Here is a 20,971-nt window from a genome sequence, read left to right on the forward strand (position 1 = left end):
TGCACATTCGTTTCGCGATTCCCACAGTTAGGGCACTCGTCCGTGCGCGACACGCCCCAGCGGAGCAAGCGGTCTCCGCTGGGGAGGACGCCCCAGCCGTGCTGCCATTCAAAGTCCCGTAGGTGCCCCGGGAGATACGAAGAAGTGAGGCGGGACCAGGAGAAAGAGTCTCCGAGCTCCACCTGCGTTGCCGAAATCTGCGGCTCCAGGAGGACCTCTGTGAGACGAGCCGTCGGTGTCTCCACTACGTCCAGCTGGGGTGCCCGCTCTTTGAGACGTTTGAAGAGCTGTATTGCCCTTCGGTAGTCAGACGGCGGGGTTTCGGCACAGGGGCCGGGTGAGCTCGGCGACTCGACTCCCAGTTCTCGGCGGGAGTGCCCCACGAAGTAGAGCGCGAGGGATCGGGCTGGGCCGTGCTCATCGCGCAATATCTTCAGCATGGTCTTGAGTTGGAGTACTGCGGGTGCGATGTCGACACAGGGAAAGCCCCACCCTCCACGCTCGCGCGGGAGGCAGACAACCGGCCGAGTGACCAGCTCCGTCTTCTCTGACCAGAAGAAGCTGTAGAGCGCGCTTTTCACCGGTCGGATGAAACGTGAGGTCGGGAGCGCCGTTTGCGCCAGATACCAGAGGCGTCCACAGAAGACAGAGTAGGCTAGGTACCTGCGCTCGGCCAGGGGAAGGGCGTAGGTGCGAGCAGAGTCCACTTTCTCCCCGATGTCGCGCGCCAGGCGCGTCCACATGTCCGCCGAGACTCCTGACGAGCAGTAGGTGACACCAAGGATCGTGACCGAAGTTTTTGCCGGGATCGGTGAAGAGGGGTCAGGCGGTCGGTTAACCCACAGCACCGCGCTCTTCTGCTCATTCAACCTCGCTCCGGAGAGAGACCCGTAGGTCTCGAAGATCCGGAGAGCCGCTCCGAGGTCGTCGGTGTCCCGCAGGTACAGTGTAATGTCGTCGGCGTATGCCGACACCTTCACCTCGCCGTTTCCGGGCAGAGAGAGTCCGCGGACCTGGGGGGTCCTTTCGACGTTGGCTAGGAAGGGCTCCAGGGTAAGGACGAAGAGCAGCGGCGAGAGCGGGCAACCCTGGCGGACCCCCCGGGTGACGGGGAAGCTGGCCGTCACACCGCCGTTTAGATAGAGGTCGCTCTTCATGTCACTGTAGAGCGTCTCGAAGAGTCGAACCCCTTCAGGGGGAATACCAAAAGCGCTGAGCACGGCCAGGAGGAACGGGTGCTCCACCCGGTCGAAAGCCTTCGCTTGGTCGAGGGAGGCGATCAGGCCTCTGGCTTGGCGAGCGTTCGTGTACTGCACCACGTCCCTCGTCAGGGATGTCAGGGTCTGAATGCTGCGGCCGACGATCGAGCACGTCTGGTGGGGTATCACCACGTCCGGGAGCATGCCGTGGAGGCGCTGCGTGATGATCGACGCTAGCAGCTTGTAGCTTGCGTTGAGTAGCGTGATGGGACGCCACGCGCCCGGGTCGTTGGGGTCTCCTCCCTCCTTTGGCAGAAGAATGATTCTGCCTCGGCGGAACGACTCTGGAAGGCGGTGCTCCGTGAAATATTCCCGGAGCACGGCACAGATATAGTTGCCCAGCACGTCCCAGAAGGTACGGTAGAATTCGGCGGGAAACCCATCTGGGCCCGGCGCGGACCCAGTTTTCATTCTTGACAGGGCAAGGAGCACCTCTTCGGGGTTGGGGGGCTCGTGCAGGTGTGCGGCTAGGTCTTCGGGAACTTGCGGGAGATCGCGTAGGAAGGGGTGCGCCACGAGGGTCGCACGGTCCACCGCCGATTCGGTGGTTGCCAGGGCCCGGAAGTGGGCGCTGAAACCGGAGACCGACGGTTGGCCTGGTGTTGCTGGCGCGCCTGGGGTTGTCGGCACTGAAGGGACGCGTCGCTCCCGCACTTCGGTGCGGTGGGCGTAGCGCAGCACCTCGGGGTGAGCCGAGGGCCCGACCCGTCCGTGGTAGGCTGTGGCTGCGTTGGTACAAAGTCGTAGCTGTCGCTGGTAACGGTCGAGGAGCTGCTGCAGGTAGCCCCGCATTAGCGGAGTCCCCGCGCCGCCCCGTCGCACGATCCGAATTCGCAGGGAGGTGTCTCGGAGCTGCTCGGCGTGCCGCCGACGCAGTGCACGACCCTCCGCCACGCACGCCACCCGCCAGCTGTCTTGAAGCCGGTCAAAGGTCAAGGGGTCTGGTGCAGCTCCATGGAGGGACCGGCGCAAGGCTTCTCTCAGGCAGTCGCGGCTTGTTTTGTCTCGCAGCAGTCGGGTGTCGAGACGCCAGGTGCGTTGTGAACTGGCTTTGCTGCTGAAGCGGAGCTCTACGAGTACCGGACGGTGGTCGGAGATGTACGTAGTGGAGGGAGGGAAGTTCATTGCGCAGCAGGCGGTGACAGAGGGGCTCAGAAACTCGGAGATGTAACACCTGTCCAGGCGACTGCTCGAGTTTCCTCGTTGCCAGGTATGCTCGAAAGCGGTGCCATGGAGCAGAGTCCAGCAGTCCACTAGGTCGAAGTGTCGCATCAGGCGTATCAGCTCGCCGGCGTTCCACGTGGTGCGTCCGTAGCCTGGGCCCCTGACATCGCGCCGGGAATCGACGACGCAGTTGAAGTCGCCGAGGAGCAGGCAGTGGCGAGCGTCGAGCAGATGGACGTCCAGGCTCTTGAAAAAAGCCGGGGATTGCGAACGCTGGGCTGGAGCGTACACGCCCACCGCACGAAAGCGCGTGCCGTCCACGAAGAAATCAAAAGCGATGTACCGCCCGTCGGGGTCAAAGCAGCACGCGCTGAGACGGAGGAGCGAGCGGTTAAAGATAATGACCCCCACCCCCGAGCTCCGTGTAGTGGCGTATGAAAAGAAACAATCCACCCCATACCGCTGCTTGAAGAGGTCCACGTCGCGCTGCCTGTGGAAGTTCGTTTCTTGCAGGAACAGGAGGTCGCAACGGGCGGTTCGGGCGAACTGGATGACCTCGATCTGTTTTGTCACGCTGCGGAAGCCCTGAACGTTCAGGGTGATGACTCGCAGGTGCGCGAAAAGGGGATGGATGGGGGGGGGGTCGTTGTGTTCACTGCTAGTCCGTGGATGTATCGGATGTGATGCACGAGCTGTCAGACAGCGCGACGAGGTCCTTCCGCAACCGCTTGGGAGCCGCTGCCGATGCTGGAGTGGATCCAGGGGACCCTGATTCGCCGCTGCTGGAAAGATCTCGCTTCCCGTCTTCGGCACCGCCATGCGGGCTGCGACTGCGGCTGCAGGTTTTTCGGAGTTCCTCGGAGGTGCCGCGGCGACGATCTCGGCCGCGCGGCAGAGCGCTGTCTTTGTCGTGGGCAACCTCGTCGATGACGAGGCGGTCGTCCGACGATGAGGCAGAGTCCTCCGTAATGTCGCTCCAGCTGGGAAGCGGGCTGGGGCAGAGTTCCGGCGTTCGCGGGCGTTCCTCCTTCACCAGTACTTCCTCTGAGCCGGGACTGGTAGGAGTGGGCGCGTGCACAGATGCGGTGTGGACCGCATTCGAAAGCGCGGCCTCGGCGGCGTCCTGTGACGCGTTCGAATTCGCGTCGGTGGCGCTTGCCGGCTTCGACTGTTGCGATGTCGGGGCGAGCTCGGACGGGGTCGTCACTGGGGGCTCGGCGGGGGCAGGCGTGTCACCGGACCCTTGGGTGGCGGCCGTCGCCGCAGGAGGGGGAGTAGGGGTGGTAGGAGGCCTGCCCTGGGACTTCGGAGTCTGGGACGCCGGAGTCAAGGCCGGGAAGTCGTCCTGGCCGCAGCCGGCCACGGCTGAGTAGCTGCGACGCTGGGTGCAGTCCACCGTGGCGTGGGCCGCTCCGCAGCGTCCGCAGCCGGCCGCGCAGCCGACGGTGTCGTGGCCGAAGGCGGCGCAGCGGGCACAATAGGGCACGTTACAGGCCGCCTTGAGGTGGCCCTCCTGCTGGCAGCGTCGGCAGACTCTCTTGAGACCGCGGTAGTCGAAGGTGGCCCGATGACCGGAGACGCGGAGGAAGTTCGGCACCGGGGTAGACTCCTTCATCTCCATTCGGATGTAGCGGGTACCCGTCCGGAGGTTGGGGTGGTCCTGGTAGACGCCGAAGCGAATATCCAGAACCTTCCCGTAAAGCGACAGGGCGGCGGCGAGGGCTTCGTTTCTCACATAAATCGGTAGGTAGAGGCACGTAATGGACGTTACTTGCGGGCCTACCGGGACGATGGGGACGCTTGTTCCGCCGATGGTCAGAGCCCCGGCGTTGACGATTCGGCTCATGGCCGATGACGATGTAACAGACATCTGAAAGTTGCTGCCTCCCAGATGCTGCACGGAGAACAATTCGGCAGTGCCGACAATGGCCGCCGCCGCGTCGAAGATAGAATCCACCGACGCGCCGGGCGGGCAGGAAACATCGAACGTACACGCCTTCGTAGGCTGGGCCGGCGATGCGGGTGTCATGGCGCCGCTGACAACGTAGACGAAACGGCCTACGTTGCCATGGAAATCGCCATCTTGGTCCATTTAAATCTTCGAAGACTCCAGGGGGTCGTTCTAAACCAGTCGCGCCAAGATCACCATGGAGCATCATCGTACTGGAAGCGTTCCCCACCAATTTAAGAGTCTTTGGCACTTCGTATGCGATCAACTTATTAATCATGCATATCTCCAGGGATCTCTTACTATTGTATTGTTCATCTTGCGTATTTCAAGACAGTAAACTTATTTTTCAGTGCCTCCAAGCACCGCCCAGCACGTGGTGGTGGTACAAATATGTGCGCTTGTTTCGCCGGTGTGTGGATTTCAAACTCTCGGTATACAATAAACGCCTCCATAAAGCTACTCGTCACCAGCGAATTTAGATCGGCTCACCAAGAACGAAGTGGTCAAAGAGAAATTGCTCATTTCACGGACCAAGATGGCGACCACACGGGGAGCTTGGCGTTACTTTCCCAGGATCCAGTGACTTTAGTTTTACCGAGATACCGAGCCACTGAATTTGGTGTGGACAAGCCTCCACAAAGGCCAATGCTGGGGAGAAAGACAGAATAAAATCTAGGATGACAATGACCTAGCCTGCTATGGTAATAATGAAGTAAAGTAAACGTAATAAGGGGAAACAAAAACTGAAGGTCAGTTATGGTGGGGCCCATGCACAGCTGCTGCAAAGCGTCTTGAAAGCGCGCGCTCTCTTTCTCTTCTTACGGCCTTTGCAATCGCCCAGGAGTCAATGGCATTTTTTCTCCGTATGTAGTTCACATGCCTGCCGCCAGGGGCGCAACCACCTCACCCCACTGAACCCCACTCGGAGAGTCCCTTCGAGCTGCTTTGCGCTGGTGTTCGAGCTTCGTAGGTTGTTGTTTTAGCAACGGTTCCTCAGAATACTTCTGATTAACCATGCAAAGACGGTCACGGACAAAAACGAAAAATCAGCTGGATATGTGCACAAGCCATCGAGGAAGCACTTTAGGCTGTAATATGCACTTTGCGAATATTGTACAGACTACTACATCCTAGTCTAGAGCAGCTGACCGACTTAGTGTGCCGCCTATGAAATGATGATGCAGACCACGGCAATAGATAGATTGTGCCTGCTTACAATTCACCAGAGTGTACGAATTATTTATCATTTAGAGTTCCTCCGCGTAGAAGGGGTCCGTCTCCTCCTGTTCTTGAGTTGCAACAGAAGTCCTAAAGGTAAAGACGAGTATAGTTTTTTCGCAATTGCATTCGTTGTCTCTACTTACTACTTTTTACTCCCGAATATCTCGGAGATGTGCGTCAAATATTCACCGTTTTAGGCTAATCAGAAGCGCATTAGATAGTGGCTGAGGGTCTCAACGTAAGGATCAGGTGTCAAAGGCTATAAAAATCTCAGCCGCAAGTTGCGACAACGCTGAGATACGCTGTCAGAACCGCTTTGTGCAAACGACAAAGGGTAGCCCATGGATGGATGGATGGATGGATCTGGCTAAACCCTGTGAATCGGGCGGTGGCTTGCGCCACCTAGCCAACATTATAAATATAATTATATGTTTTGAATTCTAAGATTAAATCTCACCCCTGCCTCGATTTTAGCCACCAGTCTGATAACCTCCGCTTGGTTATTTCTACCCGTGTAAAGTCTATTTGCCCTTCACTGTCTTTAAAACACAATGCTTTGATTAAATCCGCCCGGTCACTGTTAACTGTTGGGTGAAGCCCTTTACAGAAAAGTATTAAGTGTTCAGCCGTTTCCTCCTGCTCCCCACACACACTACATAAAGTGTCCATCTCCTGGTACTTAACCCGGTACGTCTTAGTCCGCAATACTCCTGTCCTGGCCTCAAACAACGAAGAGCTTCCCCTAGAATTATTGTAGATATTTTCTTTGCAAATTTCCTGTTTGAACATTCTGTACGTCTCCAGTGCTGGTTTTGTCTGCATACCCGTTTCCCACAGACCCTTCTCTGTTTCTTTTATCCTTTTCTTAACCCGTAATTCCTGGTTGGCGCCCCCACTGCCGCCCAAATATTTGCTTGATAATTTTCTAGTTCGCTTTCTCCATTTGGTATCTACATTCCTCATGTACAAATAACTGAAAACTTTCCTAGCCCACTGCTCTTCCTCCATTTCCCTCAAACGCTCCTCAAATTCTATCTTGCTGCTAGCTTCCCTGCCCTCGAATGACGTCCATCCCATGTCGCCTTGTACCCCCTGATTCGGCGTATTTCCATGAGCTCCCAAAGCAAGCCTACCTACGCCCCGCTGTTTAATTTCTAACTTTGCTCGAATATCTGGTCTCATGCACAGGACCGCATTGCCGAAGGTCAGGCCGGGAACCATGACCCCTTTCCAAATCCCCCTCACCACTTCATACCTACTGTAATTCCACAGAGCCCTATGTTTCATGACGGCTGCATTCCTGCTACCTTTCATCGCTACATGTTTTTCATGCTCCGTTAGATACTCAACACCATTATTCATCCATACCCCAAGATACCTGTACTTATCCACTACCTCCAACATGACCTCTTGTATCCTATGCTCGCCACCATCTTTATCATTGAAAATCATCACTGCCGATTTTTCTTGACTAAATTTAAGACCTAGTTTATCTCCCTCTGTACCACAGATATCCATTAATTTCTGCAAATCTTCTTTGTTGTCGGTCATTAGCACTATATCATCTGCATACATCAGCCCCGGTAGTGATTGTTTAATCCATTCACCTTGCTTGATGAAAGAAAGGTTGAAGCCAAACCCGCTCCGCTCTAGTTTGTTCTCCAATCCCTGTAAGTATAACATGAACAACAAAGGCGACAAAGGGCAGCCTTGCCTAAGCCCCCGCTCTATCTCTATAGGCTCCGATACATTTGTTTCCCATTTTATAAGCACCTTGTTGCTATTATATATATCTTTTAAAAGATTAGTTACTCCAGCTTCTACCCCTAATGTACCCAGTATGCCCCACAAATTCTCTTGAATTACACTGTCGTAGGCTCCTTTGATATCCAGAAACGCTAGCCATAGGGGCCTTTGTTCCTTTTCTGCTATTTCGATACACTGCGTTAAAGAGAACAGATTGTCCTCTAACCTCCTTTGCTTCCGGAACCCATTCTGCAGCTCCCCCAGCACCCCCTCGCTGTCCACCCATGCCTGCAGTCTATCCTTTATAATCTGCATCACCACCCTGTAAATCACTGACGTCACCGTTATAGGACGATAGTTGTTTATGTCCGCTTTGTCCCCCTTTCGTTTATATATCATGCTCATCCTGCTTAGTCTCCATTCATCGGGGGCTTTCCCATCTGTTACCATTTTATTCACTGCCTCTCTTAATGCTTGCTTAGATTTTGGGCCCGAGTTCTTGATTAACATAATGGGAATACCGTCAGGGCCTGTCGAGGTGCTACTAGGAACTCTTTTCTCTGCCCTTTCCCATTCTCTTTGTCCGAACGAATCCATAGCACTTACCGGTCTGTTCTCCTGCGATAAAACATGTGCCTCATTCCTTCGGTCTTTAAATTTTTCCGCCATCATTGTCCCTATATGCTGCATTGCCTTATCCCCTTCCAGTCGAGTACCTTGAGCTGTAACTATAAACCTCTGTTCTAAACCCAGGGGTGAGGTGACAGCGCCCCCGCGAATTGCGGCGGGAGGTGGCGATTGCCCCAATCGCAAAGGCTGTAAGAAGAGAAAGAGAGCGCGCGCTTCAAGTCCGGCCGGGACCCGAGCAAGAGTGCCAAGTTGGGCAAATTTTGTTCTTTGATACTGGCTGCGTTCGGCGCTGAGCGATTTCGTTAGAGGCTCACGAGCCAGTATACTATCGTTTTAACTATTCAAGAATTAAAAACATATTGAATCAATCAGTGAATAATGTTATTAAATAGTAGGGTACGTTGTTGGGCTAGTTGGTTCATCTTAGTTCAACATATAAAATGCGCAAAAAAGAAAAGGACAAGAAGTATACAGGACAAGCGCTAACGTAGACGAGTATTTTATATGTTTAACTAAGATGAACCAACTAGCCAAACAACGTACCCTACTAAACTATATTTCTTCAACATTGGGCCCTTTCTTATGTTCCACGTTGGCGCTTGTCCTGTATACTTCTTATCCTTGTCTTTTTTGCCCTATTTTATATGCTTATAACTAAAATGTTATCAAACGATAAAGAACATATATAAGATATGCCTTGTCAGAATTTCGTGAACGAAAGAGATTTTGCACGACATAAACGTTTAAATTCATTTTCGCTGTAAGGCAGGGCGCAGCCGACATAACAGATCAATGAGGCCAATCAAGCAGAGCTAAAAAGCACTACGTCACAGAGCTTGACATCTTTTAGTGTGTTTGTTATCACCGGGCGCCAGTCGAGCGCCAACCACGCACCATGGCCATGCGCTTTTAGTATGCGTGTTTGTGCTTCTCTACCTTGCAGTCTTTGACTGTATTTTCATTTATGATAAAACAAAAAAATAGCAGAATTTGTTCTTCAAGACGGGTGTTCAGAGAGGCGCTCTATAAAACTTCTCATTTTGATGATAGTTTGAATAAACTTGATTACCAGTTATCTGACCTTATAAATAACCACCCCAATATTGTTGAAATAGTACATGAAAGTTGAAGAATCCGCATGCCCAAGAAAAAAGTAAAAGCGTATTTTTTAGCCCCAGTGACCTGAACTGAAAAATTGTTTCCCAAAAGAGTAACACATTTCGAAGTGTTTTTTTTATAATGCTTTGGTTATTTCTTATTAATAATAAAAAGTATTGATAATTTGATGTAAAAATATAGTAATGTCTTTCGTGTATCGTTATATATATTTTCTGTTCGAATGCGACAGAAATGGAGAATTGTTTATTAACGCTGACATGGTATGGTAATGAATGTTATCTCAATAATGCCAATGTGAATGATTTCTATTTGAAACTTCTGATGATGTTGATGATGTTGATATGAATTATTGTGATTACGATGCTTAGCGAATGCCAATTTGAATATTTTTTGTATAATTGTTTTTTTTTTATGATCACACTGGCCCTGCACACCGTTGAATGCTGTAAAAACGGGCTCATGGCCTCGTCAGAAGACTTTTTAATGCGAAACGATTATTTTTCCCCATTACGCCAAAGTCCGGCGTCGTCGGCGGCGTAACCGAGCGACGGTAGGAAGAATAGCCTACGGCGCAAAGTGCAAAATACGTAAAAAAATTGCGGTGGCTTATTTCGGCTATGCCAGGATATACGCAGCGTGAGCTTATGCGCACAAAATGAGAGGCGCTATCAAGCGGCTCCGTTGCAGCGTCAGACTTGGCTACTGCGCAACGGAGGCGCACAGCTGGGCACGCGGCGGCGCCAGTGCGTCTGCCGCGGCTATGCCGTCACTCCTTTGGAACGCGCAGACGGGCGAGGCGGGCGAGGTGGGCGCGGCGGCGGCGGAGCGCGCGCCGGCGGCTTCGCGTGGCTCTCATAATGAACCGTGCTCATTATGCGAGCCGTGCTCAATATCCCGAGCGCGCGGCGCCATGCGCCGTGCTCATTATGCGGAGCTCCGCGGCCGCCACCGCGCGCTCCACATAATGAGCACGACTCATTATGAGGGCCACGTGAAACTGCTCAACCTCGGCCAGTGTAGCTAACGCTACAAAATGTTCGGATTGAGGTCAAATTTCCCGGGGTGGTTCCTGTAAACGAAACAAATTAATTTCTTTGGAAAGAAACTTTAGTACACTTCGGTCAGGGTGGCAATCGAACACGGGCCTCCGGGGTGCCAGACTGGCACACTTCCCCGAAGCCACGGCGGCTCCACGGTTTTGGTTACTGAAGGTGTAACTAGTACGTGCGTAATTGCACACGTCAGGTCACAGCCATTTGGCTGACTAAAGGTGTTGCCTTGTGCGTGAGACAATGGGAACTTGACGGCGGAGCCAATGGGGAGGAGGTGGCGGCACATCATGAGTGTATAAAATGAGCGCTCCGCTTCCCGCACGTCACACCGAATCAGCATAAAGAACTTTAATGCATGTATAGAACATATACTGAAAACATTTCACCAATGGGACTACAATGCTTTCGCATCCCCATACGTAAGAAGTGTAGTCTGCCTGTGCCGAATTTTATTTTGTATTCTCTGGCCGCATCCCCTCAGGGACATGCATGTCTGGAAATAAAGATTATGATTATTATAAACTCACGAACACTCGTTGTTGCAATATTTATTTGCATTTTCACAACATGCCCACGGGAGAACTGCCAAGCGGTCTGCATCGTCCTAAGTTCAGTGTGTCTACACGTTCCTATGGCCGTCTGCACGTTCACGTTCAAATGGCAAAACACCCTAGACCGTCTTCTCTTTTCAAATCACAACGAACCGTAGACCACATGAAGGTATATGCACGCTGTCTTCACGATAATTGTGATAAAATAATTATAAGCCTCCAAAGATTAATAAACTTAATGGGTGTTCAGGCTCAATTACCTCAGTGTAAACAGGAGACACGAGGTGACGTTGAACATTGCAACCGGTAGAAAACGCTGACTTGTTATATCTGATTTCCATAATCAGATTCTACTTGAAATGATCCGCTTCGACGTCGAGCACCGCAGTTTCCGTCTACAATTATTTCGCCGCACGAGAGACCTCGCAACTGAAAATAGCGAGCAGAATCACCATGAGGAATCTTTAGGCCATTCAAAAAAGCTATGCGATGCTAGCGGGAACCAGTTGGAGCTCGTGCCATAACATTGAGTGCAAAGCACACGTTCGGTGGGCCCCCATTGCGCAGTTTAGGACCTACGAGAAGGCCCTATTAGGGCCTCTTCGTAGATCGCGCAGTGCGGATTGCGGGCAGACTTGTTCGGAACGCGTTACAAGTTACGTATAGTCAATTACATTTTATAGACATTTTGTAACACCTTCATTACATTTCTTGAGCTGTAACGATTCTGTAATTGAAGAACTTTTTTGAGTAATGTCTCACTACTAATTCATTACTTTTTTCACTTCATGTAAGGTTTCTAAACTCAAAGAAATATTGTTCTATTAGAGCCACTAAACCGGCATGCCTGTGACGTTCAGTTTGAGAAAACATGTATTGAATTAGTCACCCAGGTGTACAGAGAGAAATTTCTTTTCAATTGAATTTTGGGGGGCACCAAGCAGCGCTTGCAAGGCCTAGAGGGTCAAGTGGCCGCGAGAAAATTGCGGTGATAAAAGCGATGGTGCCTTTATTTAAATCGAAGAAACAAAAATCAATCAGCAGGAAAATGGCACAATGAGCTTTTGGCCTATCTTTTGCGCACGTCGCGAGGAAGTGGTTTATTCTACTCTTGTTCCGAGTGCCAAATAAGAGCCACGATGACTGGCTTTTTTTGTCGTACCGTGACGCGCAGTCACTGAGTTTTAGACATAACACTCTCCGCGAGTTGTGCACGAGTAGAGTAAGGTTGAAAAGCGGAAGAATCCCTGCAAGATGGCGGACAGAACAGAACCGGCGCGGTTGGGAAGCTGGGACCTTAAAAAAATGCCTGTTTATTTATCTTGGAGTGAAGATAAATAAATTCCACTTCGGTCGTTGCTATCATATGTAGTTCAAGGTTTTCACCATTCGTGGTTTCGGAACATGGCAGCAGCATGTTCCGAAACATAGCGTCAGCATGTTCCGAAACATGGCAGCGGCATGTAAAGGAATATGGCGTCTAACGATGCGTTCGATTAGTTTGTTGATGTTTGTGAAAATCGTGAGTGGATGCTTGAAGTCGCTGCATTCTCAATAAACAACGTCGAAGTTGACAGTCCGACGGTGCTCCTATTTACGTCAATGAAGGAAATATTAATCCCAATATCAGACTCAACCTTGTCGCTGCTGGTGCAAGAAGGTGACGACTTCAAACTTACACCATTATTTTTATGCAAAACATTGAATTTCTTCTTTGTTTTTTTCTTTTTGTTTTGCGGGTTTGCCGCGTAGGGGGCTGAGAAAAAGGCGTGGTGCCTGACAAAGCCTCTGCCCCCTAAAGTTCAGCAGCTCAAAGTAGTTCAATAATAACAGATTCAGCAAAACATTATACAGTTAAAATAAAAGGAGAAAAACAGGTCAACGAAACAAGGGAAAATAGACACTACATTCATTTGCATAAAAACACCATAAACGTCAGTAAGTGTTGGTCGGGGAAAACCGAAAACAGTAAAAACAAAGAGTAACAACAAACAAAAACAACCAGAATGCAATATTATATACCACCGACATATCAGCATCAACATAAAGTTTACATGAAGGAATACAATGAGAACATATATCTTTGAAATTAGCTATACCTAGTGATTATGTTCTTGGTAAAATACACTATCCAAATGAGAATGCGATTTCACTGCCAACCAAGAAACTTCTACAATCCCTTTAGAAATCAGAAAACGTGTCGTTAAAGTTAATGTTGAGGTCCCTTCTATTTAGACTTTTAGTTGTTTGAAAATTTAGGTTTGTTGACCATAGTTGGTTCTTATGGCCGGCATCCTTCGCTTTGGATATCTAATCGGATATGCACTTATAGGCTGTTCGCTGGTGTGGTGCAAAGTCTATTTTTATGTATCCATAGTAAAAGTCTAAAGTAATATATTTGATCTGCCTTAAGCATATTATATTTTACGAAGAGTGGTTGTGTCCTTAAATTTTTGGGTATCCCCTTTTTAATTTTCACACATTCGTAAGATCCTTTTTTTGCAAAAGGATAATTTTATTATAATTCGCCGCTGTCGTCGTTCCCCAGACCAAAATACCATAATTATATTCTTGCCGGAACGGTGTTACAATCCCCAGCTGTCGGCGAGGTGGCGTAGTACAGGAATTGGCAAGCATTCGTGATCTGAGCCATATGACTTCGAAACGCGATAACGTCTGCTTATTTCTGTTTAGAAAACGTTTGTGCAAATACACCATAAGTAATTTGTTGTCGGATGTTTAGGCAGTGGAAAGGTAAGCTATCCTAAGAGGCACATAGTTCCTCCGACGTGGGTGAGAAATTTAGCACGCCGGTACGATGCTCATCCAGATGAAAATGGGCGGCGGCGTGGTTTGAGTCGATGATTCCTGGCTTCTGCAGCGCAAGTTTTCCCTCCGCGTAAAGGCCCGTTCACACTCTTGTGACCGAGTGCGACCGAGTACGACTGAGAGAGACGAGTTCTCTTAAAACTTGTTAAATGTTTTTAAAATGAGGGAACAAACTGGCATTGTGGCGCCATCTATGCGGTGACCCTGGAACTGCATTTCACAAGAGCGAAGGTTTTGCGGGATTTCCGAGGTCAAATGTGCGTAATACCCATAGAAAGGCTCGTTTATAACATTGACAAAAGTTTTTCGAGCCAAAAAAGAAAGGATAATGCGCGAGAAATAAAAAAAATATGCCGGACCGCCGAGTTTACACTGCTTCCCAATAGATGGCACCAGTGTGTTTTCTGGTTTAAGAAGTTGTAAGGAACCTAGGTTTAAGAGGTCGCAAGAGTGTGAACGGGCCTTTATTCTCCTGACGTGTTTAGGTTTGGAGCCGAATGTGCTAATGAACATGGGCTTGCCTCGTTGAGCAGTTGGAAGAACAATGGCCGGGCTAGAGTAAAGATCCTTGATAAAGGCGTTTTTTTTACAAGTACCGCCAACCATTGTTATGGGAATGCGCGGGACACGTGCCACGAGCGGGTGCTCCGCCGCCATTCGCTTTCAAGGGCCGCTCATTTCAGTGCTGCACCGCCATTTGCTGCCAAGGGCCGCTCGAGACACGGGCCACGTGCGGTCGCGCATTTGACGCTACTTGCAAGATAAGCGGAAACATATTAGCGGCGAGATGTTTTGGTGGCGCCCTCCTATGGTTCCCCCTTGTGACGTCATTACCTTGCGAACAACAAGTTCGATGGTGTTTGTAAATAGCATGGTGGAAGCCTGAAATCATTGCGCTGTCAAAGCAACACTGCCAACACCGTCGAAATTGAAGTTCTTTCATTCCTCCTATTTCCGTCAATGGTATACCCTTTCCGACGTCATAATCAGCTTTTGGGCCAATCGTGGAAGGCCGACCACAGCGACGCTTTCGGTCGCGCACGTCGCCAATAGAGGGGCTTTAGGCTAGAGTGAACAGGTTGTGCACGGGGAGCACTTGCTCCCTGCGACGGGAGCTCGAAGGGGTTGATGGAACCTTACCGCACCTAAAGTCACTTTAACCGCACCCACAGCGCTTTAATTCGTTGTGAAAGGCACCTCCTCCTCGACGTGTTGTCCTCTTTCCTCCGGGGTTGATTTGGAGAAGTTTCTAGAGTAATTAGACCCACAGGTTATGACGCTGTCTGCCTGCAGGAACTTCCGCGGAACACCTCTTTTTAGGGGCGAAGCTCCTTAGGGGCTAGCCATGTCCGTATGTCCGTCCGCCGTCGGGTGCACGTGCTCCTGCTCGTGAGCTCACGCGCTCACGTGCTCACGAGCATGTGGGCACGTGCTCTTGTGCTCGTGTAGGGCAAAAAAAACAAACAAAAAAAACCGCATCTCCACGTGGTGAATGATGTTGATTGGGGCGAAGCTCTGGTTGTGCTTGTCTGCGTAGATGGTGAGCCGCAGCATGCCGAGCTTTTCGTTTGTCTTCATCCATGTCAGAAAGAGAATGTGTGGTATGGAACGTGGTTATATACGCATTTGAGCATTTGACCGCAGCGTGACATGGATGAAAACGAACGAAAGGCTCGGCATGCTGCGGCTCAGCGTCTACGCAGACAAGCACCACCAGAGCTTCGCCCCAATCAACATCATTCACCACGTGGAGATGCGGTTTTTCTTCGTCTCCTCAAGAAACGAGATTGTATTGACTAGCATTTCATTATCGTAAGCCGAAACTTGCTTCAATCGGCTTACGTATAGAGTTATTTCAAGCAAGTATAATTGCACACATTTTCAATCACAGTGGTCGGGGGACAGTTGTTCAGGATGGCTCAGGCGGTGTTGGGCATAGTAAAGCCCCTTCATGTTTCAAAAGTAGCGCAAGGTGCGCCGATGCGCGAGGCACGTGCAACGTGCAGCCCTCGGGAAGATTATGGTGGCACAGCGCAGCACACAGCTAAATTTCAGACGCCATGTTTTTTCCCAGAAGTGGCGCACGGCATGTGTCTCGAGCATTTCCACAACATGAATGACGTCACTTCTGCGGGATAAAGGGGCTTTAGGGCATGTCATGCGGTCGCACCCCCACGCGGCTATAGAAGTCCCATTACTCCTAGTCGAGTGAAACCACTCCCTAGCCCGGTCATAGAAGGACATGGCAGGGCAGCACTGAGCGCTGGCTTGATTTTATTTCGCCGATTGCGGGAACTCCCCAAAACGAAAGGGAAGCGCGAGGAAATTTCACGAGTCGGTGATTCTGGACCAGCCTGCTAGAACGGCGTCTCAGCTGACACTGAGTGAAAGAAAGCACTGCAAAGGGTGGGGTGGCAAAGGGTGGGTCTTGAGACGCGGCTTGAGTCCCACTCAGCTCGTGCGCTGGCTTTGGCCGTGCTTTCTTTCCCCCATTCTCAACCGAGAAGCTGTATCTTGCAAGTCGACCCTGGCTGCTTATGATTAGTTGCAAAGGGCAAGAGTCACGATTGGTGTAAAGGGCAAAGTGAAAGCTTGGAGCAGGGACGGATTCAAGGGGGGGAGGGGCGACAGGGGGCCGCCCCCCCCTTCCCGCCCCCCCCCCCCAAACAATGTCGACCCCCCCCCCCCCCTTTCTCGGAGGGCAATTTGACATGGGTGGACCCCCCGAATTAAAACCGACTGCTGGCCTGTAAGGTCGTAGAAGGCTCGGTACTCAAGGAAGAGGGTTTAAAATAGGGTACGTCGCACCCTAGCAGGCGCACTTGTACTCTGAACTTGGAGAAGCACTCCGTCGCTTTAACTGAGACTGAAGTCCGCCGCGGCGGTTTCAAAGCACGGCTTGCCCCCCCCCCCCCCCCCCTGCCCCCCTCCCCCCCCCAACAAATCCCCCCCCCCCAAGAAAAGAAAAACGGAGTTCTGGATCCGCCCCTGGCTTGGAGTCGTTTCATTATTAAATCAACACCGTGAAAGTTGATCGGCTGACATTATTCTTAGTTCAATAAATGAAATAAAAAGTGATCCAAAGAAAGACGACGTAGGGAGGGTTTCGCCCATGTGCAACGCTTTTCATAGCGCACTTTTTGGGAGAGGGGTTTATTAGACCCTTTAGCCAAAAACTTAAACCAACTGCTTTACTAGGGTGAATACATTCCAGTCTGCTCATTTGCATAAGACAGAACGCCTACAGCGTCGAATCCAGCCCTGACGGAATGGAGGTCCGCGTCAGTCCACGCGCATGCGCACGTGAATGTTCGCGGCGGCCGCGGCGGTGTCGTCTTCGATTCCACCTAAAGCCCCTTCATATTTCAAAAGTAGCGCAAGGTGCGTCGATGCACGGGGCACGTGCAACGTGCAGCTCTTGGGAAGATCATGGCGGCACAGCGCAGCAAAGTATTTAGCGCACCCACTAGAGCACCACTGAGCTAGACTTCAGACACCATGTTATTCTTAGAAGTGGCGCGCGGCACGTGTCTCGTGCATTTCCACAACAATGATTTTGGTATGTAGAACATCAGTATCATCGATAGTCGAGACCTCCCCGACGATAGATGGCTCTCGCCAAGCCCAGAAAACCTGTCCGCGCCGAGGCTATTGTATTTGAGAGGAGTGGAATGTATTCCCCCTAGTAAACTATTTGCTTTAACTAAGCCCTCGGTTTGAGCCACAATGACCAGCTGTTGATTGCCTTACAGTGGGGCCCAGTCCGTGCAGTTTAAACATAAAAGACTCAGTCACACTGCCCCATTTTCTTACGTTCAGTATAAGTCACCGAAACATTCGTGTCTCGAATATTGCGCGTCATGCTTTTATTTATTTATTTATTTATTTTAAAATACTGCCAATCCCTTAGGGATTTTCGCAGGTAGGAGCACACAAAAGTAAGTAAGAACACACTCGTTCACATTTCATCAAATCTACAACAAAAAATGCAAGTAAATTGTACAATAAACACTGGGATATAAATTGGAGTAGAAATACCTTTAAGATTAATACACATGGGTTAACACACATTTCCAAAGCCAAATTAAACAACTACTGTTCAATCACACGTAAAAAAAATGCAATTAAAGTCATTCATAATTACACGTCACTGTGCAATAAAACATCCAATTGAGATAGAAATGATGTGATGGAGGTGCTGTTAGTAATGACAGGATCTAGTTAATTTTATCCTCTGGTAGCTAAAGGAAAAAAAGAGTAGCGGAAGCAGTCATTTTCAAAGCAGTATTCAGTCAAGGTTTTACCATGTTTGTGCCTGGTCTGTCTAGTATTTGAAAAAGAGACGTACTTGGATTTGTCAATTTTGAAAGCATCATGCAGCAAAGAGTACAAGAACTTAAGCCTAAGTCGCTTTGCCCTGTTAGCTAGTGTAAGAAGACCACACTTTTTAAGAAGTTCAGTGGGTGAGTCGGTGCGCCTGTATTTGTTAAAAATAAATCTTACTGCTTTGCGCTGTATATTTTCAAGCTTAGCTATATTATTCTTCGTGTAAGGAAACCAAACGATGTTTGCATATTCTAGTGTTGGTCTAACAAGGCTAGTGTATGCTAAGAGTTTAGTGGGTGTAGCGGCTAGCTTGAGTGTTCTTTTTATGTACATAAGTTTTTTTTAATGCCTCTGACGTTACATGAGTTACGTGTAGATCCCACCTTAAATCTGAAGTAATAAATAAGCCTAAATATTTACACTGAGTCATCCGTGAAATCGTTACATCATCAAAGCCGTACTCAAATTCAGAGATAGATTTCTTTCTTGTTACAGACATGCAAACAGTTTTGCTCACGTTGAGGGACATCTGCCAATCAGCGCACCATGTATTGATTAACTGGAGAGAGCTATTTACTTCAAGGTGGTCATCCGATGTGTTGATTTCCCGGTATATGATACAATCATCTGCAAATAATCTAATTTTAGCATCAATGTTAGTTGTAATATCATTAATGAAAAGTAGGAAGAGAACTGGCGCAAGGACAGAACCTTGCGGAGCTCCGGAGGTAACTCTGACAGTTTCTGAAGCCTCTTGTCCATATTGCACAAACTGGGAACGATTTGATAAGTAGTTTTCAATCCAACTGACTATAGGTCCTTCGCCAATAGCATGTTTTTGCTTGATGATTAGCTTGGGGTGTGAAACTCTATCAAATGCCTTCGAGAAATCGAGCAGTAGTATGTCTACTTGCTTTCTGTTGTTAATGCTTAGGCTCACGTCATGCAAAGTTTCAAGGAGTTGGGTGACTGTTGAAAGACCACTTCTAAATCCATGTTGTTCAGGAGAAAGAATTTGGTGTGCATTAAGAAATGTTGTAATGTGCTTTAGAATGATGTGTTCAAGTAGTTTACAACAAGTACAGGTGAGAGAAATCGGTCTAAAGTTCGAAGGGTTGGTGATGTCACCTGACTTGTGTATAGGTATGACTTTACATTTTTTCCATTCAACGGGTAGCTGACACGTGCTAAGAGACTTATTAAAGATTATGTACAAGTATTTGCTGATCCATTCAGCGTATCGTTTTAAGAAGGCGTTAGGAATATTATCAGGACCGCTGCCTTTTTTTGTATCTAGGTTAAGTAAGAGGTTTAAAATTCCGGGTTCAGTTATTACTAGAGGCTCCAGAGCAATAGCCTTAGGTTCGAGATTACGGATAGTACCATTATCTTCTGTAAAAACGGACTGAAAGTAACTATTAAACTCATTTGCCCTATTTCGGCTCTCCTCAGGGTTTAGACTGGGAGAGTTCGTTTTCTTGGGATTAACATGGGGGGGGGGGGGGGGGGGGGGGGGGGGGTTCCAGAATTTAGTTGGAGAGTTCTTTAAGAATTCATGAAGAGTCACGTTGTAATACTTTTTTTTTTGCTTCTTTTGTTTTATTTTTTAGCACTTGTACCAATTCAGCAAGGGCAAGTCTACCCTCTGGGCATGCTTTTGTTTTCAGTGACTTTCGTTTTCTTTTAATCTTTCGCTTAGCATGGATGATATCGCGGTTGATCCATGGATTGTGTTTTTTTGTTAACTTTTTTCTTGTAGGTGTGTATCTAGTAACACTGTAATGAATTATATCTCTGAACTTTTTTCATAAATCGTTAATGCTGAAATTATCGCTAGAGGCATACTCCGTAAAAAAAGAAAATTCATGAAAAAGATGAGATAGTATGCTCGCGTCGTCGGCGTTATTGAAGTTAAGCACAGATGATGGAGAAGAAAAGCGGATGGTGTCGCGAATTGGGAAAGAACAGACAACAATTTTATGGTCAGATATGCCGTCTACAACATCAACTAGTACTTCACTTTCTGGAAGATGGTCGCTAAAAAATACCAGATCAAGAACGTTACTAGTTGTTCCGTCGACACGTGTAGGCTGGTGAACCGTTTGCGTGAGGTTGAAACTTAACATAATGTCAAAAAGTGCGTCAGAACAGGTTGTGTCATACTGAAAGGTGGACCAATTGATATCAGGCAGGTTAAAATCGCCAGACAAAATAAGTTTGCAATCTTTAAGATGACTAGACATATAATCATGCAACGCGGTCAAGCTGTCAAGCTCAGTGCCAGGTTTCCTATAAACTGCACCAACAAATATCGCATTCTTTTTGAATATGACTTTGCAAAAAACGGCCTCAACGTCAGGTACGTCAGGCAAACGTGTAAAAACGATTCCTTTTTTAATGATTATGGCTACGCCACCTCCACGTGACTGCCTGTCTTTCCTTATGATAACATAGTTCGGTGGTACAACTTCATGATCAAGCACAAACGGTGATAGCCAAGTTTCTGTGACAGTGACAATGTCAGGCTCGTGATCAAGAAGTACGCATTCAAAAGGGACAGTTTTATTCAACAAGCTTCTTGCGTTTAGATTGATCAGTTTTAGTTTCGCAGGTTGGTTCCGTGGGAGACTTTGCTTGCGCTGGCTTGGTCGTTTTTTTGAAGAGGAATCTTATCGTTCTTAATATCGTCCCAAACAAATAGACTGCCATTGATTTTGATTTTGTCGAAGACTAGTTGCACTTTTTCTCTTCTATCTCTATTTTCCTTGGCGCTATTCCACAGTTTTTTTTTTTTCTAATTTCTTGTACGGCGCGGGAAAAGTCTTCGCTGATTGCATAGATCGTCCCTTTCAACTTGTAGCAGTTTTTGAGTATTTTTGCCTTGTCTCTGAAGTCGAATAGCTTAAAAATGACCGGCCTAGTTTTGTTTTCCATTTTTTTGCCGAGTCTATGTGTCCTCTCAAAACCTGCAGATTGAACCTCGAGAATTTCTTTGAAATTTTTTTGGTAACAAAACTATCAAGTGATTCATTACTTTCGTTTACGATTTCTGGCATTCCATAAACGATCAGGTTTGACCTTCGACTTCGATTTTCAAGATCGTCTATCTTAGCAGAGTGTTCT

This window comes from Ixodes scapularis, unplaced genomic scaffold (assembly GCF_016920785.2).
Source record: "Ixodes scapularis isolate PalLabHiFi unplaced genomic scaffold, ASM1692078v2 PGA_scaffold4__175_contigs__length_147842914, whole genome shotgun sequence".
NCBI lineage: Eukaryota > Metazoa > Arthropoda > Arachnida > Ixodida > Ixodidae > Ixodes > Ixodes scapularis.